The sequence below is a fragment of the Anas acuta genome, chromosome 3 (assembly GCF_963932015.1).
Source record: "Anas acuta chromosome 3, bAnaAcu1.1, whole genome shotgun sequence".
Classification (NCBI taxonomy): Eukaryota; Metazoa; Chordata; class Aves; order Anseriformes; family Anatidae; genus Anas; species Anas acuta.
In genome coordinates this window covers 60143188-60168056 of record NC_088981.1, presented here as the reverse complement: position 1 = coordinate 60168056, position 24869 = coordinate 60143188, and the positions used below count along the sequence as shown (strand labels likewise).

Below are 24869 nucleotides of genomic sequence, written 5' to 3'. Positions count from 1 at the left end.
GCCCAGTCCTTGTATCTTTGGACTGGGAGCAACTAATGTGCAATCCAGTAAGCTCCCCTGGGGCAGTGGGTGAGGATTCATCAAGATAAAATCCATGGACTTGTGTGCTCAAATCTGAGAAGTCTTTGAGCCTGTGCAAGCTAACTGAACACTTCCAGATGTTTGTGTTTTGGCTAAAACAATTTTTTTAACAACACTTTTAACATGACAGGAGAATGAAGGGGAGCGATACCTGATTGAGATAGACTTTGCCCTAGACTACAAAGGGAATTTAAACAAGTCATGTAGAAATATTTACCTTCTGCACATACACAATCACGTGAGGTTCCTCTACCCTGCTTAAAGATTTGGAGCTTTTTGGTAGAATTGTGGTTGTTTTAGCATGGGCAAATGATGTTAGGATTTATCTTATGCCATCCTAAGTGAAACAAATTCACCGGAGGCCAACTCAACATTAAATTTCTGTTTGTACAACTTAAAAATTGATGGGATCTTTCAGTGTGAAGCACATGTCCCATCCAAAGCTTTGGTGTGGATTGGTACTATTTGCATTTGGAGGAGAAAAATGCAAGGATAGCACTGAGAAGAAAGAGGAAGTGCCCAGATGAATTGTAATGCTGAAGTGATTGATCCTGAAGATCAATCACTCTCTGAGATAACTCAGATAAGTTAAAGCTGATAACCTTTTCCTTTAATAAAATTACATAGAAGTTGTTTGAATGTTAATTACCTTCATACACTCATACACAAGTTTTTACCTTCATACACACATACACAAGTTTTTCCCATTTGTGCTTCCGCTAACATCTCATGGAGAAAAATAATTCAAAGTATGTGTTCACTGCTAGATGGCAGTATCATCACTAAATGTTCTGTCTGGCTATTATAAAAACATCCAAGTGGTAGTGCATTTCAGGAACAAAACCCTAGTCAGAGTTAAGGCCTACATGTGGAAGATCATCTGTCCATAAGGATGGATAACGTGCAGCAATGTGAGATTTCTTAACTTGGGTTGTATTTGTGTAGGAAGAAGCTAGGAAAGCTTTGAAGAAACTTCACTGAAGGTGTGAAGTACAGACACCTAGATAGTATTAGCAACATCCTATGAGGGATTCAAAATAAAAATATCTTATGGGAAAGCTCATTTTGTCTTGGAGCCATCTGCATGTCAAACTGGTCAGTACTGGTTTTGTGTCCTGTACATGCCTCTTAGTCTTAGATAAACTTGAGCATCTGGATACTCACCCATCCCATGCCCTGCATTTGCACAGCTCCTGCTGTGAAGAAGTTGTGGGTTTGGCTGTTCTTGTTGGGGAGCCAATTCCATTTGCCATCTGTACTTTCCCATGGCAATGCCCCTGCTTTACTATCTCAGTCCCATAGAGTCAGGCATAATGGTAGTGATCTGCTGCATGCACGTTTGGTTAGGGGGGAAGTAGGTGTCCTTGTAATGTAGTGGGAACCTGAGTGCTCACTGGGAGGGATTTGTTACCAGGACAACTCGTTCACAGCAGGAGCTCCCAGTGTAATATGCTGCTGAGTTTTACACAAAATGTCATGGAGATACGAAAGATGGATGGATGGACACGGCTTGTCAGCAGCAAGTTGCTGTGCTGTGCACCCACATCTGAGAGCTCCACCCTTTCCTTTGGACAGCATTCTGCCTGCTCTGCCAAGGGAAAAGTACATATGCCAATCTTATATAATGCTGAAAGTATGTTATGGCTGGGGAGCATTAATCCCACACGCAGAAAAATGTATTTGGTTTTAAAACACACTGTCCTTAATGCTTTCTGTTCCACACAAGTGCAAAACACATTTTCTGTTTAATGTTGCTGATTTAGAATTGCTTACACCATCTTGGTTCTGTTGTACTGTAGGACTTATCCCAGCTGTCTGCCCCTGCCCCCGTTGTGTCTGCTGTGCAAGGTTGGTGCAGACAATGTGCTTCGCTTTCTGAAGGCCTTACCAAGATCTCCCATCCAGTGCTGAAAAGGATCTCTGAGCGTAGATCTATTGGTCAGTTTTGCCCTCTACACTGGAACGGATGTGTTTGGGGTTTGAAACCTCAGGAGGATTTTTAACTTTGTGTTTGGCCATTGAACCAGATACTGGGTGGTAGACAAGCACAGCGCTGTGGCTTGATTTACGTAGCCTGAAGGAAAACGAGAGATGGCAAATTTTCTCAAAGGTTATAGGCAATTAGTTTTAGACAGTTAAGTAAAGACGGTTAATTTTAGACTTTTTTTTTTTTCCCCCCAGGCATTGGTCAGCAAGCAAATGTTTATTTTTAGGATCTTATAACCCAATTGAACACATGATGTAATTAGTATGCTGTCGTATGTAACAATCCTACAGAGTCGTTTTCTCATGCATTGGCATTATTTCTGAATGAAGGTCCACCAGTGGAATATCCTAAATCCATGTTGATTGCTTCACGTAGCTGCTGGAATCAATAATTCCATAATTTTATGGAAGTAAAACATGACCTTTGAACTTTCCGGCATTGGTAACTCTCCTTCCTCCTTTCAATCCCCAAAGTGTCTGGGTCATGTAGTATTATATGAACTGGTGAGAACTAATTTGAGAGTAACCTTGACTTGCAGGAGCATTTATTTCCCCTGTTCTTCCAGTTCAAAAGCAGCTATGGAGACTTTATAGTATTTAAGCAAAAGTATTTAAAATATTTTCACTGGGACTTGTGCCACCAGTACAGTATTACATAAAATGGGGATGTTTTATATAAGGAAAATAATCACATTTTCCTAAAATTTACAAATTGATATAATTTTATTTGTACATGATTGGTTTATTAAAAAGAAATCCTGATATTTCATAGTGCTGAAAGATTACTAGGTACAAAGCAGAGTTATACAAAAATAAGTGGATACAAATCAACCTAGATTTTGTCTTGCTTAAGTGATTGGAAGTTATTTTTAAACTCTTATTAGTTTTCTAGCTCAGTAAATATCAGGACTCTGTTCATCTTTGCTGTAGCCTTATTAAAATCATCATCATAAGTTTTACTGTTTGAAGCACAACAGTAGACTACTTTATACCTTAATACTCTTGTAAAAATACCAATGAATAGGTGGTCAGATATTCTTTTCTAACAGCAATGAAATAATAGGCATTTAGGCCAGTGTCTGGTATGCGAAGTTCCTGGCCTGTAAAATTTTACAATCAAGTTATGAAACTGAAAAAATATATTTTATGCTGACATACAGACAAATGTTTATTAAAGCAAATTTCCTGATTTTTTTGCTCCAAAAAGTTATAATTCCAGTACGCTTCAATTTTTTCTTTTTTTTTTTTTTTTTTTCATTCCCTATTCAAATGGTTCTAAGATACTTTCCACAGTGAAAGACTTCAAATTCTTGGTAAAAAAAAAAAAAAAAAAAAAAAAGCTTTGTATTTTGAGGACAGAGTTGAAAAAAGCCATGCCCCCTAAGTAACCTTTTATATTGATTGTACTGTTAGCAGCCAGTGTGTTGGATAACATAATGCAGATACTTAGGACAGGTTTAGGAGGGCAAATGGGGAAAAATACTGAAATGTTTCTAATTTTAAGAGTATGTGTTTAAGGGAAGGGAGGTCATGTGCTGTAGAACTCATCCACGACAAATGAAACACCCTCAGATACCACATATGAAAGGTGTTTGTATATCAATATAAGATATGGTAAATATATATATAAAAACACATATTTTTTTCCTTCCATCCACTTGAGTGGACAATATTCAAGTAACACTCTTCAGCATTGCTTCTTTCAGGGTAGAAAAATATAATGTTTGTCAGCACACATATAAGATACTTTCATGTGCATGGAATTTAGCAAGCTGCTATACTTTTTAATACATATAAATTCAATTCCCACTTCTGCAGTGACTGACTTTTACCCTTCAATTTCACATGTATGTTTTATATCCAAATCAAAATCTCAGATTAATCTGACTCCTCATGACTACCTAGCCATCTGTTTCAAACTCATCATGATATCTTTTAATATTTCCTCTTAAGACTATCCTGTCTTGATCCTTTTCTGATCATTGCAAACAGTAGTGTCATTTTTTCTGGTCTTCAAGCCTATGGGATGCCATCTGTATTTCAGTTTTGCCATAATTCTTCACATTCCTGACTCCTTGTTTGCAGTTTAACATACAATTTCTCTCACCACCTTGGAGCAATCTCCAATTTTGCACTGGGGGAATGTATCCTGAGCAGGTATGTTTCTGTTGGGAACATCCAGGCCCAATCGTTCCTCTTCTCTTCTCTGGCATGTACTCCCTGCTTCCATGAAGAAAGGTGCACCTTCCCACTTACAGCTTAGGGTCCCATGTTCTCCAGAATGCCAGCATCTGCAGGCAAGCTGTTCACAACCTGTAGCCTCTTCACAAGGCACCTTTTGGAGAGGAGGCAAGCAGCACACTGGTAATAGCTGTTCTTTCAGAGTAGCACAGACATATAGACAAAAGCAGTATTTCTTTCAGCTCCACTTATCTGTATATATCTCTATTAAAAAAAAAAAAAAAAAAAAAAGTCCTGGATGGCCATGCATACTGCAACAACTGAAAACAATTCCTCATAGCAAATTCATAAGAAGGCTGAAGCAATATGAAGGAACATCTTGTTCTGAAGTGAGTTGGAAAATATTTCCTTTTCAGCTTGTGATTACATGCTAGTTGCACAATTCCGATCTCTTTTGTTGCTATTAGTTCATTGCATCAGTTACATTTGCACTAGCTAATGCATCTGTCCTGGGAACCTTAAATGTTTTTATCTTTTGAACTAATAAAACCTGGGCAACAGAGTGTAGAGTATGTCACATTATCCTGATTGTGCTATAATTTTTAGTTAAGAGAAATTATCTCTGAATCCCAGTAACAGTTTGGGCCTAATGTTATTGTTTGAAGCTGCCAAAAATGTGCAAGTTTGTTTTTAAATGGAGCATCTAATTGAGATTTGGATTTAGATCAGCAGTCTGAACAACTGTCACCCCTTACCTTCCAGTTTTCAGCTGGTGGTAGCAAAAGGGGGTAAAAGTCTCTCAACTAGTAAGCAAACTAGTCCTCCACAGGTTGCTTTATATGTATATATAAAAAATAGAAAAGCCACCTATGGTTTAGTGGTTAAAAGTGGTGATGTAGATTTGACCTCTGACATTGAGCTCCTATGCAGAGGTAGGCAAATCACTTGGAAATGTTCACAAAGGGTGATGCGTGTTTATTTTGTGTGCCCCAGCTTGCCTGAGCCTTGCTCTATAGAACTGCCATACATTCACAACCACTTAAGCCTTGCTTTAAGCATAGGAAGTTACTTTATTTCTGAAAAATAAAGCATACAGGAGTCTCAGATGGTTGAATCTGAAGGCAGTTTGACCCATCAGTTACTGTGGTACTGCAGCAAGCCCATGTACGCATGGTGCCCCCACGACCAATTTGAGCATATTTAACACGGACAGCATCAGTTGGGTTGCCGTTTTTTTTCATTATTTTTGTAAATGGTCGCCTCTGTTTGTTTAACCAATCACTGTTTTGGAGCCGCAGCCTGTGGGGCGCAGAGGGCGAAGGCCCCGCTCGCGGCCCTCCCGCCATGGCGGCGCGGCGCTGCCCGGCTGCGCCACAAGATGGCGGCAGCACTGCGGCCATGGGGCGGCCGCGGCCCGGAGAGTTATAGGAGCAGGTGCTGCCGTGATCCCGGCGAGCCGGCTACATCGGAAACAAATGGGGGACTGAAACTCTTTAATGCCTTTGAATGCTGTCGATTTTTATGCATATTTTCCAGCATTGTAGCCTTGTAAAATCCAAATGAGTCAGATGTTTCGACTTTTACGGCGTGTAGAAATGTGTTTGCATAAACCAAAGGGCTTTGTTGTACAGCTGTGGCTCTAATCTGTTTTTCTCGGAGCTATAACGCAGAGAGCGAGCGGTATTGTCTGCTTGCTTGCTTTCACAGAGACATCTTATTTAATGAATTAGCCAGAAAATTTGCGGAAGTTTTGGGGATATGTTTGAGTAGTCAACTGTTTAGAAAATTGCTTTGTACATTGGCTAGCTAAGTAGCGCTGTATGGGCCTAGAAAACACCAGTGTCAAACGAAGCATTTAACTGATTACACAGATTTAAGAGCCAGGATAGGTGAAAGCATTGTTTTTTTTTTCCCCTGCTCCCTCAAGTGTCTGATGTATTACAGCGTTCAAAGCGTTTCAGTATGCTTATATTGTATTCACACATATGCAATGTATTTGAAACATTCCTACCAAGGAGATTGTGGTAAAAACTGTAACATGCAGCTTGCTGGGTTTCATTGTAAAGTAATATAATCTCCACATGTGCGAAGGCCAATGCAATATTTTATTTTTTGCTTACCCCAGGGAATGTGATATTAAATTTATCAGCTGAAGTACTTGAATGAGAACTCATAAATATTTTTTGAGGTGCATCAGTGGTGTACATGGGGAGGGAGAAGACATGCGGCATTGGGTGAGGAGGAAGTAGTTCATACTTCTCATTCTCTGCTGTCAAGTAACAGCTATGCGTTGGCCTTCATATGGAGTACTGGTAAATTTTCTCAGTGATTGAAAACAAGTTTTAAATTGGGGACAATTTGTTAGTCACTGATTTTTACTGATAATTGAGATGTTCACAGTGCATACAGTGCTCTGTCTGTCTTGGAAGTAGAGGGGAGAGCTACTCAAAAAAGAGGTGTCATTCTGAAAACATTTCAGAAGTATGGGGGAGACTGTTGGACTGTTCTTTTTATCCAATGCACTGTAATTGTAGACAACCTAGCTGAGTGTAGTACTGTAAATCTAGGAGTCTGTGAACTCCATTAATGGAGTTATCTTCCAGGGCTTAAGCATGTATCTCTGCATAGTATTATCCCATGTTGTGTTAGTCTAGTCACTTGTCTGGACTTAATTTGGGTGTCTCCAAAACAACTTTGTGGTTATTTAGAATAATCCAAGCCATGCTGAGTTAGCAGCTCTTTTGTCATCATTGGCTCAATGTTCAGCTGCAGCCAAAATTACCCATATCAGGAGGGTACTGAGAACACAACCAAAGACATTGTTTTGCCACTGTAGAAAATCTTTGTACACCCACATCTTGAGTGCTGCATGTAGTTGATCTCCACACTTTGAGAAGAGTGTAATAAAGACATGAGGAAAAAAAAAAAAAAAAAAGCTATGGATAGGGACATCTAAAGTTATTAAGCGGATGTGACAGCAGGCATATGCTCTCACTTCAATTTGGAGAGTAGGGTTGAACAGGGTTGGGGTTGATTTACTAAATCAAGAAGGCAGTGCAGAAGATGAGTGCTAAACTTACGTACCAGGTCATATACCATTTTGGGGATGTGAATTGAAACTGATAGGAGACAGTTTAAAATGGGTTTTTAAAAAGTGTCTTTCTTCAAAGCATTTGGTAAACTTGTGCAACTTACTGTTGCAAGAAATTACGAAGTCAACACATCAAGAAATTCAAAATGTATTAGACAAATTAACAGATAAAAGGTGCAAATCAGATACTTTTGGGAATAGGTAGGGATGTTACTTATGATGTCCCTAATCTAACAGCAGAAGGAGTATGAAGATTAGACCTCAGATAGTCTCGTTCTGTCTGCTCTCCCTGAGCAACTTCTGAAACAACCACTGTGTGAGACAAAACGGGGCGAGTGGATCATTGGCCTCATCCTGTGGGGCATTCCTGATAGGAAAGGATATGGCAGACATGCTCCTAGGAATACTAAAAAAAAACAGATAGGTGCCAAAGTCTCTTGTTCCACCATCACAGCCATTAAAGGTTACAAAAAGATTTAATAGCACTTCCAGAGAACGAGCAAAGAGGGGTGGCTACTTCAGTCCTCTGGAAGTCAAGAAGTTTGGGTGGCTAGAATGTTTTTACTAGACTTTTTCAGGAACCTGCTTCATTAGCATGTGGCTCAAAAATGAAGACTAACAGGGGCTGTAGGTGTTTCAGGGTAGTAGTCACTGAAGTGAAGGAAGCAACAAGCACTTTTACTGTTACTTTGAGAAGATTAGAACTGAGAATGTACCTGATCCAGTTTACTTTCTACATGTTTGTAGGTGATCAGATTAAAATGCTTTTAAGCTTTTTAACCGCTGAGGTTGCTCAGGTCTTGCAGTGGACTTTGCCATCTTGGGAATTACATAACTGTGATGCACTTCACTTGGAACCAGTTGTCAATCCAGCTCAGAAACTGACGTTGCTGCAGGGTTGAATTTGGCACATGCTGTCTGTTGCCCTGCAAGAATATTGCCTTTGTGCACCAGGACGGGTTGCTTCCAAAAGGAGCTTTAAGGCATTTCTGCTGCTGCTCTATAGGATCTCTAATGACCCAGGCCTGCCTGTATTAGACAGTAGCTCATCTCTCCCCACAGTATTTCAGCCATCAGAAAAGGCGAGCTGGCACTTTTTTGGTGTAATAGTGAGGGAGCTCTTGGCACTTCAGAAGGCATTTCTCCCTTTGATCTAAAATAGCCCATGCACATTGACTTATCTGGCATACTGCAAAGTTCACCCGTTCTCTTAGGTTTTTCTGAGAGGAACAGAATTTTGAAGGTGGTGAAAGGGTGAGTGGGGGCAAAGATTTATTTGTTTTTTTCTTTTCACTTAGCTGTTGTTGGCTTGCGATCTAAGGAGTGAAGTTAAATTTGTAATTTGTAAGGACTGTATTTTGAAATATTTGCCAGTTGCTTCAGATAATAAAATAGGGATTTTTGCCCAGAGGAGGAGAAATGAAAATAAATAAATATGGATCCTTTTCACCTAATTTACGATCTGCAAATATGGTTCCTCCTCAACCTGCATGATTAACTCTCTTCAGTCAAGAGTGACCATCTTGATTACATCTTCTAACAATAAAAAGCCATGAAAACATTTTTTTTTCAGAAGAGAAAAGAAATCCAACAATATCAGATGATTACAGTGTAGATTGTTTTGCCATTTGTACTGTGTTTTTAATGATTTTACAGCCAAAATATTAATTATAATACTTCACCTTTCACATCACTGTCAAATTTGGTAGACATTTTAATGGAAATTGCCCTTACCCATACCAACTGTGAACACAGTAAAGCTGGTAAGCTGTTTTGTATGGGCAGCCTATAATCTGATACTACTTATTCCAACAGATGCTGGTTATGTTATAGCTGCTTTGTTTTTTGACCATGTGGATGTATCAGGAAGGATTACAAAGATTTGTTTGTTTAAAATGTTGCATTTGATTAACATTTTTGAAGCCCAGTATTCTTCTTTTAGAAATACTTTATGGTTTAAGTGCTTGTGGAAGACTGCTAACTCCCAAAGGAAAGGGTGCAGCAGTTCTGTGTTAAGGTCTCTGTTCAAACTTATTATCCCAGCCTCAGCAATGTGTTTTCACTAAGCGACGAGTATGATAAGCTGAAGAAGAGGGTGTGTAGTTTAGGCATTTGGCAGTGCTTCCGCTGGAGCTGCTGTGCTGGGGTAGTGGTGGAGGTTCATGAAGTGAGGTGTTCTTTCGAGTCTATCATGTCTCAGCTACTTTACAATCTCTGGAGGGTCCCAGGCAGAGTTTCTATGAGCTGTGCCTTGGTGTTCACCAGATAGTACATGTGCTGCAGATGTTTTAGGCTGATCACCTGAAGTTTGTGATAACTACAACACGTGGTACGTTTTGGATGATCTCAATAGTAAGTCTAGTATCTTATTTCTGAGGCATTTTTGTTGCATGAAGCAATAAATTCAATTCTGTCATCATTAGGCAGGTGTTTATATGTACTGCAAGACTTTAATCTCTCTCCAGGGAACAAAATACTTTAGGGGCCCATTCTACTACTTGGCGTTTGCTTTCCATCTCTGGCATGTTTCTGTTTCTCTCCATGCCAGGAGAGCAAGCATGGTTTAATAGTTACGATGCTGGCCTTGGATTGTTTCCCAGTTCTGCCAGTGATTACTGTGAAACCTAGAGCAAATCTGTCCATCAGCTCACCAACCTCAGACTGGAGGTAACATGGCTTTTTTTTTTTTCTTTTTTTTTTTTTTTTTCCTGCTGAGTGCTACATCTGCTTAGCCTGGAAGCTCTTCAGGTCATAGGCTGCTTTGTGATAAGTATATGTGTCATGGATCCTTGTCCTGGATAGGCCTCTACACAAAGCCACAGTCTATCAGTAACAATGGAAGAGAAGTTTAACCTGGGGAATACTTGGTGAAGAGTTCCCCCAAAATACAAATGACTTATTGGTATTCTGTATTTTAATGGTCATGTGATGTGCCACCTAGAGATAGATTTTTGTGGCGTGACTGCTGTAATATTTGGGCTTGGAGACTGTCAGTGTGTGCTGACATTCTTTTCCTAAAACAGCTTTATGTAGGTGGTGAGTTGATTTGTAACTGGATCATGAATTAATTTTGTTCAGACCTACCCAATTCTCATCCTTGCAATGTCTCTGTAGTTCCTAAAGGAAGTCGCAGTGGTCCCTTGTACTCCCCAGCTTCTGAGGGACTGACTCTTTCTGGCTGCAGTGGTTCCCCAGTCTGAAGGCAGTTTGCAGCATCTGAGTGGCCTGGAAGACCTGGAGTCCACTGCTGGCTAGTTGTTGAGCAATCGTTACTGAAATTCTGTGCTGAACCTTGGTGAAAATGACATGGGTAGACATGAGCAAACTCATCAAACAAAGAACTGAGGTGGAGGGAAATGCCTTGAAGCTGCTTTGAGTAGAGGGCTTAGAAGCCCACTAGCTCTTATTGTCAGAAAATGACCTCAGGAATGAAAAGAACAGCATTTTAAAAAGCTGAAAGACAAAAAGCATTTTTAAAGTGTTGGATCCTGGGAGAAAACTAACAAGAATTCAGCAGGTTCTCACAAGATAATTTTGGTATGCTGTATAGATTTGAAACAGCCCAGCCATAAAGGCAATGCTAAAACAATTATCTCAAGGAATTGTGGTCAACTGAAAAAAATAAATAAACATTTCCAAGTAAACTTCCCGTACTTAGAAGATAGCATGGTAGGATAACATTAAGGCAAACAGACTATGAGAAGCCCAAACAAATCCTTACAGCTTTAAACATGAGCTAATTTGTTGTATGCATTAAATCAAGACAGCAACTACCACTTGCACCAAGCAGTTAGATTAATGTGTTCTCTTAATCATAGCTATAGTTAAAAAAAAAAAAGCATGAGGTTAAGATGATATTTGTTTTACTCTTGAAAACATTTACAAATTCATCATCTTATAAAATTTATTTTAGTCTTGTACTTCAGAAATCTGTGCTGATAAAAAGGTGAATTTTCTACATTGTTATTTTGCAACTTGTAGTTTGTTTATTTAAGGAAAAATACATTATAATCTGAATTTCTGTTTCCCAGAGAGTCTGGACAAATATAATTGTTTCCTTTCCTCAATCCAGCTCTGCCTTTATTCACACACATACAAGTATGCATGTGTACATATACACACTCCAAGAGGATGGCAGTTTCCCTACAGGGAGAGGTAATGTACCTGCAGATATTTGTGTTATCTCTACACATATGTTTCTTGACTTTAATAATAATGATGACAGAGTTCCACACTCACTTGTACTTAAAAAGTGCTTAAGAATTTTTAAATGTACATTACTTTACTGGGTAAATTTTATTCTAGCAAATGAATGTTCATTTTATTAGCTGTTTCCTGTGTTAGGAAGTTTCTTTAACAGCAGTTTTTACTGATCTTTTTTACAAAGTTACCCAACCCTCTCAGTCTCTGTGTGGAGGGAGTGTCCCTACCCCTGCCCCGCTGCAGGTAGACCTGTGCAGCCAGGAATGGTGACATCCTGGGGCAGGAGAGATCTTGATCTGTAGTTTAATGGATGCAATCCTGATCTGGGACTGGGGGAAAGAAATTTACTCCTTGATGCCCAAGTAAACTCTTGGGTCTTTGCTATTGTTCTTTAGTGACTCTAAAGTAAAATGCTGAAGCAGACCATGGGACTTAATGGTGAAATTGGTTTTCCCTTTCCTCTGGTAAGTGGCCCGATCTCTCCCCTCTTGTCTCTGCTTACGACTTCAAGGCTGGTTAAGCAAAGCTATGTACCTGCAAGTACAGTTATCACCCATGTCACTCTTTACTCTCAGTGAAAAAAAAAAGTAAAAATGTGATCATTCAGTCTCATCTTAAAGTAGCTATTTAAAATGGTGGGTGAACTGAAGCGCCTGTGTCTCGGGAACCGTGAAGGGAGCTTCTGATGACCAACTCAAACATCTGCCTTGTACCTTTGGTGCACAGGCTCTTGTTATGCTGTGAACAAAGCTAGCTGAAGCCAGAGCAGGACTCACCATTTAAGGAGCCCTGCTTTAATATGAAAAAGCCTCAGTTAGGTAGCCTTTTTTTTTTTTTTATTTCATGTGTTTCCTGCTGGAGTCAGAGTAGTCACCACTAATACTAAATTGTTGCCACTAATACTAAACACTTCAGATTTGTTGAGAATGGGGAGAATCTCTCACCTAAAAATAAACAAAAACCTAAACCAAACCAACCATTAAAAAAAAAACAACAAAAAAAAACAAACACACAAAAAACAACAACACAAATTCTCACAGAAAGAAGCACATTGTGCTCTGTTAGTGGACTGTATGTGAGGGAAGGCATTGGAAGCAGATCAAAGGCAGGGTCAGAGCTTAAAAACAGAGCACACAGCACCAAATAGCCACTTTACCCTGACCACAACCACCTAAAAACTCTTCAAAGTTGCAGTTTTGCGCTCAGTAGAACTCAAATTGCAACCTGTGAGACTGCAAACCCACGTGGAAAGTAGGTTATGAGGAGTCAGTTAAACAAATCCCAGCAAATGTAAGCACACATCTCAACTAACCCTGCTTTTAAAGCAAGATGGAGCAAGTACAGGTAGACGGCTGGGCCCTTCATCCTCACTGTTTTTGGTGGAAGGTGATATGCAGACTCTTAAATCTGGCTTCAAGATTCATTAGTCCTAGAAAGAAAATGATTAGTGATGGAGAGTTCTAATACAGCAGAAGATCCTTGTCACCTCTGCCACAGCACCTTCATTCAGGATGGTATATTTAAAAAAGTAATGTTTTGCTTCCCTCTGAAATCTTGGAAAGACATACAGGACATGCCGTTTCACCCCATTTTGTTAGAAGGAACCAGAACTGTGTGCCCACCTTTTGTACAAGACAGCTACTAGGCCTTGGAGCCGAAGCCTTGCTTTATGTAACATGGGCAAAACCACAAATGCATATTTCTGTAGAAAAAAAAATGCACAGTACTGCTTTCACTGAATTTAGGAAGCAAAATGGCCCTACAAAATGCAGAACAGATCAGAGCTTAACTCTTACGATAATGTCTCCTTTTTTTTTTTTTTTTTTTTTTTTTTTTTTTTTTTCCCCCAGTATGTTTGGGGAACAATATCTCTCATTATTTATTATCCATCTTCAAACTGCATAAGGCTTTCTTAACAAAGCCCATTAAATGTCTCCAAGCTCCACTGTGACCTAAAAGTTAGACAAAGCTGGGTTTTGCACTGGTTTGGCACTCTTAATTGTGTTAGAGGAGAGCCAGGGAGCCAAAATGCAGGACAGCAAAAAAAAACAAGGCAGTTTGACAGGGATGGTTCATCTGGATGGTGGGGGTCAAAATAATTCAGCAACTGAGATACTCCAGATCGGTGCTGAGATCTGTGTTGTAGGGGGGTAGATGCAGCTCTGATCTAAACGGTGAGCCCCATAAAGGAACTAATGGGAGTGGGGAAAGAGGGGGCTTGTTGTGTGGCTGTACCTCTTTTATCTGCCAGCCCCTTCTAGATGTGCTTAGCCATGCCAGCCCTAAATCTCCCAGAAATTCTGGTAGAAGTGCCTATGGAATAACTCTGCCCTTCTGTATGAGTTACACAGTCTTAATGTGCTTACTGATTAATTTGTTCTGGAGTGTCCCATTTGTCAGTCTTGAGGTAAACAAACTATTAGGAGCTGTATTACAGCAGTGGTGCTGTACATAAAGCTTGGAGCATTACTGAATTAGCTGTGGTAGAGATGCTGAAATGTAAGTAGGAAAAGAAGAAGGAAAAACAGAAAATAGTAAGATCCAAGGAGATAAAACACCCTGTACAACTGGCAGAGCTGAGGTTAGAGAAAGTAGGTCCTCTCATACTCTGTTCACTGCCCCTAGACTTGGGCTGCAAAGATTTTCTTAAATGTCTGAAATAGTCTTAAAAGGGTTCATATCTCCCTAATCCTCATGGTGTTACTTGAAATGGTTTACCAGTGGTGTATTTACAAGGTTACACTGTCATCCTCGGATAAAACCAAAGCTTCAAAAATGAATACCAAAAATCTTTCATTTGTCTTCCAATAGTACCAAAACTATCTTCTTTCTCTGGCTTTTGTCAGAGCAAAGGGTCAGTTCTGAACTTCAGTTTATGCAATCACAGCCAAGATAACTACTAAGAACACTTGTACACATAGGAACAGTCCCAGAGTGCAACCCAGTGAAATTCACAGCAGGGCTGTGCCTTTCCTTAGAGCAGGAAATCACTCAGCTGACAGTATTATAAAACATGACCATTATTAAGTGGTTTTCCAGTAATTTTTCAGTGCTCAGCAGAAAACATTATCATAACTGATATACACTAATTTTCTCTTGTTTATGTGTGTATGTAGTGTAAATTCTATTAAAGCGCAATTACATTTACGAAAGGGATTCTGTAGAAATGACCTGGTAGTCTTCCAAATTTATTCTTTCAATGACTCCAGATCAAATTTGCCTACTTTAAGCAACATGTTTTAAAACTGACAGTCTTGCAGATTCTGCCTGGAATCAAGTTGTGTTCTTTCTGTGTTGCATTAGTAATGAGGATGACTTAATTACTTGGCTGACAATGTTATTATTGATGCCGACAGGTAACCTTGTGGGAAAGGGACCTCTGGAACAAGAAGTTGTAACAAGTGCAGCCTTTAGTAAATAGTTAATTTAGTAAATGGAAGACAGCAGTGTAAAACTGAGGCTGAGTGGACATGCAAGCTTCAACATTTGCTAGGCAGGAAGCTCCATGCTGTCCTCACATTCTTTAAGAGTGGAAAAGTTTGGTTATGGTTAGTATAGGAATAATAAGTGGAAATAATTGTTGTAGAAATGGTTTAGTGATGGGACTCACTAAGTCGACAATTGGACTTGATGATCTGGAAGGTCTCTTCCAGCCTAACTGACTCTGTGATTCTGTGATGCGCAAGACAGAAGCATGCAGCCATGTCTTAGGGTCTCTCCATCTTCCTCTCCCAGGAGTCATTGTAATTGTAGGATGTTACCAGAAGGAAAATCTGTGTTGGTTAGTCAAGTGAGGAGATGTATCTGGATGATGAAGACAGCATTGAGTGGGAAGGCGACATCCTGAAGTTTTTCTGATTGTTGTGATATTTGAAGACTGAGAGTTTAGTACACATGTTGAATGAGAGAATTTAAGCGTCTTAAATCACTAAGAAGCTCACTTCATTGGTGGTTGTCTTCTGTTTCCTTTTACCTTGGCTCTGGAGGACTTCTGTAAGAGCAACCTGCAACCCTAAATCCCACCCCAGATATTTTTTTTGTGTTACTGTTGGCCATTGCCCAGGATCCATCAGAAGGCTGCTTCATCACACATCACTGCTGTATCACTTCAGCCCCCACTGCTCCCCCATCAATGCTGGAATCATTTACTGGCCATTGTGCGGCTTCCCCAGAAGTAGTAGGTCTGTCTGCATTCAAACATTTTGCATATACAGCTTTGTCAGCTAAGAGCATGGGGAGAAAAGAAAAGAAACATACCACTAATTAGATCGGCGGTTCTGGTTAATGTTCTTATAACAGGAAAAGCTCTACTGAGAGGTACAACTTATGTCATTTGGGTAGCTGCTATAAACACTGCTAGCAAAAGTCTCCTGCCGATATACACCACATCTCCACTAGAAGAGTTTGTAGTGAAAATGAGATCTGCGAATACTTCATACTACAGAGAAGGCCCTATCCATGGTGTGGGAGCACTGTTAGAATGAAAGATAGGATTCAGGTTTTCTAGTCCAGAGTGGAGTCTGAAGCTACATGGAATTGGGATAAATTGGCAAGTTTACCCCAAAGTCTCCTAATACTTTAAATAGGAGCTTGTCCTATAAAGCAGACACTTGTTGAATATTCTCTCTGTCTGGAAGCTTTGTACCACCTGCAGAGCCTCCAGTGTGCGATCCAGAGCACATAGATTCAGGTGGAAGAGCTTCCACTGACCTGGCCCTCTGGTTTCTTCCCCTCATCTCGCTGAACGGGGTGCTGCAAGTCCCCTGCCCTCACCCAACACACTGGAGAGGCTGCAGCTGAGCAGGGGGAGCAGCATCGGGTCATCTGAGTCTGGCGTGGTGGTGCGAGGTGAGCAGCAGCTCCGTGAAATCACTGGTGGGATGGGGATGAAGGCCTTTGCAATGGCTCATACAAACAGAAAAGTTCTTAGCAGAAATACCACCCTTCTATCTGGTTTAGAACAACCTGGACCTTGCAGGACTCATCAATGCCATCACTGTGAACTAGATGGTAATAAGTGGAGTGAGGCCATGCTAGAAACCAGGCCATGTGACCTATTTTTGCTTTTTAAATCCATCCGAACTGGGAATAAAGTGCAGAAGAATTAAAGCACCTGATCACAGGGGTTTCATGGCTTTAAAAGCAGACATGAGGGAAATGTGTCTTAACATAAGCTTCATTTTGAGGGAAATGGACACACAGTTGATCTATTAATTATAGTCAAATTCAAGGAAAAGTTTATTTCATATTTTAAACAATCCCTGGGAGTACCACTGCTATCACAGTTAACATTTAGAATGAAAAAAAAAAAAAAGTGAAACCACAGTTTTCATTGTTTATCTGCTTTTGTGTGTATCTGTTTAACTCAGTTTAGACTATGAAATTACTAGACTTGTCTGGTTCACTTTCCTTTATGGGCAGTTCAATGTTCTGGTTTTCATATACTATAAAAGTAGTGATGCCACAAAATTACAAGGGAAATTCTTCAGTCCCTCAGTATAGATATAGTTAAATACAACTAAACTATTTTCATTGCCTAGGATGAGGAATCTTAAATAAAATAAACAAGGCGCTCAGCTAATAATATAAAGATCATTTTTAATGCCATATTATCAGACCGTTGATGAGAATTTTCAGTTTCATACTTAAATTCAAACCTTTTTTTTAATAAAATATACAGTTATTTTCATACGGTATAATGTCTACAACCAACTGTACATAACAGGACTGTAATCCTGTTGAGCTGCTGTAATGGCATGAGCCACAAAAGCAAAACCTGAGTGGTTTATCAATGTCAACAAACTCCCAGATGGAATTACAGTCTTATGCGCACTGCTCAGTTGTATGCTATTCATTATAACATACGACAAAAATTATGCTTCTATTAAAAATACACAGATGAGAATATGTGTTGTTGAAGGGGACTTGTTTAAAGAGCAGAAGTAATCCATCGGTGCAAAGCAGAGTCATTTTCAGTGCAGGATGTGGCCTGTTGCATAGTACCTTTTCAGGCATATTTACAGGATGATGGGGACTTGATTCAAGCTCTGGAAAGAATACAGTGCTTCAGGCTCAGTAGCATGTTTCTGGTTATGTCTCCTCAGCTGCAATTTTCTCATGTTGTCTGCCTCAGGGAAATCTGGCCATCTCCGGAGAAAGTGTGAGCTGGAGCACGGCACTGAGAATCTCTGTGAAATAAACCACGAGAAACACCAGCCAGGGAAGTCCTTTGGGACCCATCAGGACTTCCTAACAGAGCGGTGCTACTTCTAGGATGTATTAAGAGTCATTATTTTGTAAAATTTCAAAACAAATCAAACAGCATAGATCCCAAAGTTTGATTTGCTGTCTATGCAGTCGTGTTTGTCATCTTTTTAGAAAAGCCCCAGTGTTAAGAAAATCTTTTTTTTCCTGGCTTGAAATGAAATTACAACTGGAAAGCAGAGTGATGAGAGGAACATGGAGTTCAACTGTCACAAGTAAAAGTGTTTTCTGAGTTGAACCTAGTTTGGGAACCCTCAAAATATTTAAAGGAATCTTTAGTACTTCCAACACACACTGTGAAATAATTAAAATAGATGGACTTGCCAATATTTATGATATTTCCAAGGGAAATGGCTGCCCAGGCAAGGAGGAGGGCTAGCAGCAGAAGCCGTGTACCCTGTGACAGTGATTGGCCCAGGACCACAGGAGGGACATCAGCTCTGTGGATGACCATGAGGGTCCAGCAGTTCACTCCAGGGAGTGAGCCACCCAGAGGTGGGCTCTGCAGTGAGAACAGCCTGTGTGTGGGTTTAGTTCCTCAGAGCAATGGGTGGCAGTAGCTGGGCAGAGTCAGGTTGACGCGGAGGATAAATTCCAGCTGCTTCCAAATAGCATGGAAATGAGGTTCCTTTGCAAGATGGCAAGAGATTTTAGGAGCAAAGACTAGGAAATCAGCTCGAGCTGAGAGGAGGTACTTTCATCAGGTTAATCTTGGGTTTTCTTTGCTTTAGTAAAGCAGAGTTTACAGATTTCATTCTGGTGCCTCCTGAGAGCTTGTCCCCTAGAGTCTTTCACAAGTTTTCCTCACGCAAATATCCAAACGGAATGCTTCTCCCCCACTTCCTCTTTCCCCCTTGAAAAAAACTCAGAATTTTTACAGGTTTTCCTGTATTATATTTTTGCAAGTATATTTAATTATATTATATATTTTTAATTGTACGCTATTATACTTTTGTATTTTTCTATATTAAGTATTATATGTTGTATTTTTCGTTGTATTTGTATTCAGTAATTTCATGACGTGTCAGTAGAAATGTGATTCAGGCTAGTGGAAACATCACCACAACATGTAATAGCTGTAACACCTTGCATCCTGCTTTTAGAGTCAAAAGGACCAGCTTTGAACTGACGATAGCAAAATGTCTCCTCTTCCTCTTCTAATGAAACCCCCTGATATCCTTCCAAACAAGCGCACTTGTGGCTAATGGGAACAAGCACAAAAGCATAAAACCACAAATGAAATTTAAAATGAAATCTCAATTTGCAGAACAACATTACCTGTTTTCCAAGACATATGCCAGAGAAGCAGCATATTTTAGAGAACTGTTGTTGTTATAACTCGGAAGTCAAGGGGGGAAAAAAAGAGGATTTTAAAAGCTTTCTGCATGTATGACTTTGTTATGCTCGGCAATTTTCACATGGGGACTAAAAGCAAGAATAAAACCAGGTGTGACACAGCACCCTGCCCCAGCTCAATGATGCCTTCTGAAATCATTCAGTCTGCCTGCAGTTGGGTGGGTAACTCTTGAGAGAGCTAGAAGTAGCAGGTGAGAGGGTTAAATAAGCTTCTTAAACAACTTCCATCCTGCCACTGCCCTGTTTTAAAATCCCTGAATTACTCACCGGCAGAACTGTTTATTTCATTATTAAAATGAGGCTGCAGAGCTCTCCCTTCTCCCACCCACGCATGATGTTCATGGAAGGAGAACTACTCCCACGTGATTACAAGGTTTGCTATTAAGTGTGAACTTCATATTTAATTGTAATTGCTAGCAAAATATAATTTAACAGCAAAGTATGCTGAATTTGTAACAAAGTACCCCTTTTATTTGAGCAGGAATATGGATGCTGCCCAAATGTATCCGCATGGTTCCAATTAAGGGGAGGAATGTTTAATGTAAAACTCAACTTGATGAAAATAACTGAAGTTTCTGACAAACCAATAAATTGGAGTCTAGAAAGCTCTGCGTATACAGTACATTCAGGGAGGGGCAACACCCGCTGGGTCATCAATTTTGGTGAAGTCTTCCTGTTCGTTTATACTAAAATAATACTATGTAGGTAATTCAATTTCTCCCCAGCTGTAAACATAGGGTGGAATGCTGTATGCTGATCTGGCTGAGGATGGAGGGGGGCCGGGACTCACTCGTTAGCCCCTGTGCAATTTCCAGGCTGAAACTGTGAGAAACTAAAACCGGAGGTGCTTTTTCTTTGTTTCCTTTTAAATTTATTTATTTATTTATTTATGTTTCTCTTTAAATGGTAGCACATCAACAGCAGTGAAGAGGTCCTACCAAATACCTGCTCAGAAGGGTTGAGCATTGGTTGAAGGAGAGCTGCTCATAAAGTTAGCTTTCTGTAGGATCTCCTGAGGATTGGGGAGACTTCCAGTCAGCAAGGTCTGCTCCTCCCAGCCTTTTGCTAACAATAGGTCCAACCTTGAGGTTGTATTTAAGCTCAAGGTGGTGCTGGGATCAAATTGTAGCCTTAGATACAGCTATATAAAAATGGATTCACCCCATTAACTTCAGAGCATGGCTGTTTATTTAACACAGTTTTGGTATTTATTTTTTTTTTCCCCACTGGAATTGCTGAATTATAAATGTAAAGGTGTGGTGGTTAATCGTTCACATACACGAAGCAGGAAACCTGTGGTGTACTTATTGTTCTGGCAGCCTGAAGGTTGCATATGAAACACAGCCCTTCTTGGGAGACCTGCCTTCAGGAGCAGAGAGGCTCAGGGCTGTGAAAGCAGCATGAATCCCAGGGAGACCAGAGCCAGGGGATACGGGCCACATCCTCCCGATGGGAGCTGTGGCAAATGGTAAATGAAGTAGTTGCTCGGCTCATCTACCTCAAGAAGCAGGGAGGATAGGCTAGGGGAGGTGAGACCTCAGGGAGTTTAAAACGACCTCGGAGAGTGTAAAACAAAGGCGATAAAGTATTTACCTTTTCACTTACCAGCCTGCCGTGGCCTACCTATGCCTTGTTATTTCTCATTGCACAATTCCCCTTACACACTCATTGTCGCTTGCCTTGCCTGCTGGAAGTGTGGGCTCCCCAGCACTGCTTTCAGTACCTACCACAGCAGCGCCAGGCCCCAGCTGGGCCACCACGCACCCTGGTGCTCACCTACCTCCCCACCATGACAAACAGCTTTGAAAGGCAAAAGAAGAGCTGGCTAATTATGTTGCCTTTTCCTCCCTTCTGACGGAGAAATCCACTTATGCTTTAAATGCAGCAGCCCAGGTTACTCCTCCCCAGGCCAATGTAAGCACAGACTTTAAAACAGGACTTCAAGTATTCACGTTTGCTAGAAATGTTTGGCTCCTCAGTCCAGTGACCAGAGCAAATTATTCACTTGAGCAGAACACGATGGGCTTTTATGTCCCATTGCGAGAAATACAATCCATACAAGGTTGAGGACATGGTTAGCTAGCTGACCTTGGAGGGCCAGCTTGAAGTTATTGTTAGCTACCTCGTGCTCTTTTCTTCCATTTTCTGCCTGCTCTCTTGATGCAACTCCATTACAGTCAGCATTTGAGTGTCATTTGAGTGTCCTGTTTAAGGGTGAAAGTGTTATTTTTGCCATTTTTTCCTGTAACTTTACAAATTCAAAATGCTCTCAGGTAATTTTGAAATATGGTGACAGAAATATGGGCTGAATAATCAGCAGTGACTCAGAGGATCTAATATGTATTTTAAGCTATCAGGATATATTGTTCTATTTTCCCAGAAGCTTAATAATGAATAACCATAAACCTGGCATGCTTATATTAATCTCTGTAGGATATTACAGTTTGCACTTGAGACCTGAAGCATTTTTTCAATGAGAGCACCAGTTGGTTTGTGCCTTTATCATTTCTTCTAACCCCGACAGGTCAGTCCATAAAACAGATGGTATTTCTCACTGCCCAGAGACAGCAGGTAGAAGACAATGCAGGGAGATAAAAGACCATGTTTGTATTTTCTATTGTTGAAATACTGTCAACAAGTTAGGTGTACATAAGATATGACACTTCAAAAGACACTTTTTGTCGGTATACTAGAACTTTAAATTGTCTATTTAATAGACTATTAAATTTTAATTAATAGTTTGACATTTTTTTACTCTCTTTGTCTCATGAATATAAACTTTACAGGGTGCTAGATAATCTCTTTTTAGGCTCCCTTTTCCCATGAATGATTAGATCTGATGATCTTACAAGGTCCCTTCCAACCTGGGCTCTTCTATCATTCTATAATCCTAAACTTACGCAATTGGGCAAAATGTAGCTTGATAACCAGAAGCAAATTTAAAAAATCAGGATTTGGTCTTACACACATCTGTAGAGGTGCTGGAGGGGAATGGTTACGTTTGGGACTTTATTTATAGGTGTCCCCCATCATGGGTACCTGGTACCTGGCTGCAGGAGCTGCTGACAGTAGGAAGCACAAGGGCAGAAGATCCTGTGAGATTTTGTGGTTCAAAGCCCACCTCAAAAAGTCACCAGCCATATCCTTTCCTCCAATGATGAACTGGAAATGAGTCCCTGTGCTGTGAGTATTTGCTTCCTTTAGAGTAGCTTCGTATCAGCTGTAGCTGCATTGCTTCTCTGTCTGCCAGACCAGCTAATACCTTGGTAATGCAGTCATGCAGCTTGTTCTGCAGCTAAGTTTGTGTTTGCATGTCCTGATATTGAAGACTAAACATATCTCTTGTGATTTTCTAAAGCCTTTACATAAATCTTTCATGTCAGTGCACACAAGAGCAAATCCTGCTCTGCTGTCTGTGTGGCTGCTCCCCAGTACAGTTCTGCTTCTAAAGATATGCATGGCATTCGTGGACCTGGCGCCGCTGCAAGCAGGCTGAGGACAGATGTTAGCTGAAGTGAATCTAGTGCTTAAAATGTCAGTAGATTTTGTGCTCTTAAAAGTGATGGACTAATGCTCTTTGGCTTGCAGCTGGAAGAATGTCAGATTCTCCAAGCAGTTTTGCCAAATTTGCTTAGTCTTGGCCCATATTCCTTCTTCTGTAGAGGCTTTAGACAGACTAGACAAAATATCGAAGAACATCCAGTTGGGAATAATTTGGCCCTGGGATGATGATGACCCAAACAATAAATCTTCCTCACTTTTGGTTTTTATCATTCCTTTTTCTCTAGTGCTAGTGTCTGCTGGCCACGGAGAGAATCTTTTAACCTGTGAACCAAGATGACAACGGCAGACCTGTGGTCTTGTTTTGTCAGCGGGGAAAAGTCAGAGCAGCTGAAAGAGTAGAAAGAGCTGAAAGAGTTTAACTGCAGAGGACAGTTTAGCATTGCTATTTATGTGATCCTCAGGGTACAGATGTTCTGCTGGGTATTTCCATCACTGTGACAAGCAGGCAGCATTTTGTTCTTATCAGGATTTCCAAATGTCCGGGATATTGGAGCAGAAGAAACTGTATCTTTCTAGAGCTTATTTTTTATGGAATGTATTATGAAAAGGGGTCCTTAGGAAATAGCAAGTCACCAGAATGTTTATTAAAATGACCTTAAGGTCAGATTCTGCCACTGTTAATCACAACAGTTGTACCTTACTCTGTGAGCTTTCCCATTGGATTCGGTGGGATTACTTAAGGAATTTGGGTACTACCTGATGGGACCAAAGTGGCAGAGAGGCTGGCCTTAATAATTGTAGCAGCTGTAATGCGACATTCCTTTGTTTTTACCTTACATTTTAGCTATTTAAAAATATGTTGCATGAAAGTTATTTTCTTTTGAAGATTCCTTCTTCAAAAATACAAAATTTTATGTAACAAAGATATTCTATCATTTTAATCAATATTTTAATATATTTATTGGTGTAGTGTGAAGTCACCTTTCCTGAGAATATGCTTCTGGTTTAGAACCTCCCCCTCTTTTTTTGTTCTAAAACATTGCATAATAGGAAAAAGAAAATCATTTTACTCTGAAATCTCCTTGAAATTCTGCAGGTTTCACAAAGATAGTTTCTAGGGTTTGTATTTCTGTTTTATTTTAAGTCACTTCTACCAAGTAGCCTGATTTAGAAGCGGACAATACCTCCTACTCTTTCTGACATTATAAATATTGAACTTGGTATTCTAACAGCTGCATGAAACGAATGGGGATGTTACATAATTCTGTATAAGAATGGGAAACTCACTTACAAAGAACCCCACAAAGAACCTACAAAGAACTTCCACGAAATAAAGAGATGAGCACTTATTTACACACTTTTATGCAGTGAGAGAAAGGGATGCAAGAATTTTTTATTTTTTTTTCTTCATTGGAGAAGAAAATAAATTTGGCTTAGGTTTCACTCTAATAAATAGGTTCCTTTCAGACAGTCACACCAACCACTTCCTAGGGTGTTTGTGAGAACATTCTTAGCTTTGATTGTTAGTTCAGGTTGTTGAACTTGAACTCTAGCTCTTGAGCATTGCAAGAAAGTAATTTACTAATAAAAGCTTTCAATTTTCAGAATAATAAAGGTGTTCTTTTTATATTTTATTTTATTTTATTTTATTTTATTTTATTTTATTTTATTTTATTTTATTTTATTTTATTTTATTTTATTTTATTTTATTTTATTTTATTTTATTTTATTTTATTTTATTTTATTTTATTTTATTTTTTATTTTAATGCTAAAGCCAGTAAATTTAAAATGGTCAAATACAGTATAATTCTATGACACACCTAGTAATGTAGACTGCAGCATAGAATTCTATGCTTTTACATCAAAGGGTTTAGGCTCTGTGCTATGCTCAAGAGTAAACTTAACCCTGTCTAGTCTAACTGTGAAATAGTTCATGTCAGTTGTTGAAACTACAATTTTTAAAAGGGCCTTATTAAAGATTTGACTGTATTTAAGAATGTACTATGCAAACTTAATCTGGAATAATCAAATGTCAGTATGCAAGTCAGAAAATACATAGTTTCATACTGTTTTCCCATGTCCTGTCGATCTGACTGCGTTATTGAGATGTTTCGTGTTAAATGCTTTGTGATGGAAACAACCATGATTATAGAAATGAGAAATTAGTGTTTAAAATAAGTGTAAGTTTGAACGATGTCACAT

The 24869-nt window shown here is 39.7% G+C and overlaps 1 long non-coding RNA gene across 2 annotated transcripts; it reads left to right on the top strand.

Annotated features, from left to right (window-relative positions):
* Window positions 1-781: 781 nt before the first annotated feature.
* LOC137854231 (uncharacterized) lies at window positions 782-24300 on the top strand. 2 transcript variants are annotated; one of them, XR_011095035.1, is made up of 4 exons: window positions 782-11494; window positions 11938-12006; window positions 22182-22345; window positions 22951-24300. It is a non-coding gene; the product is annotated as an uncharacterized lncRNA (long non-coding RNA). The 2 variants fall into 2 exon arrangements; XR_011095034.1 differs by lacking the exons at window positions 782-11494; window positions 11938-12006 and adding an exon at window positions 13386-19535.
* Window positions 24301-24869: the final 569 nt, after the last annotated feature.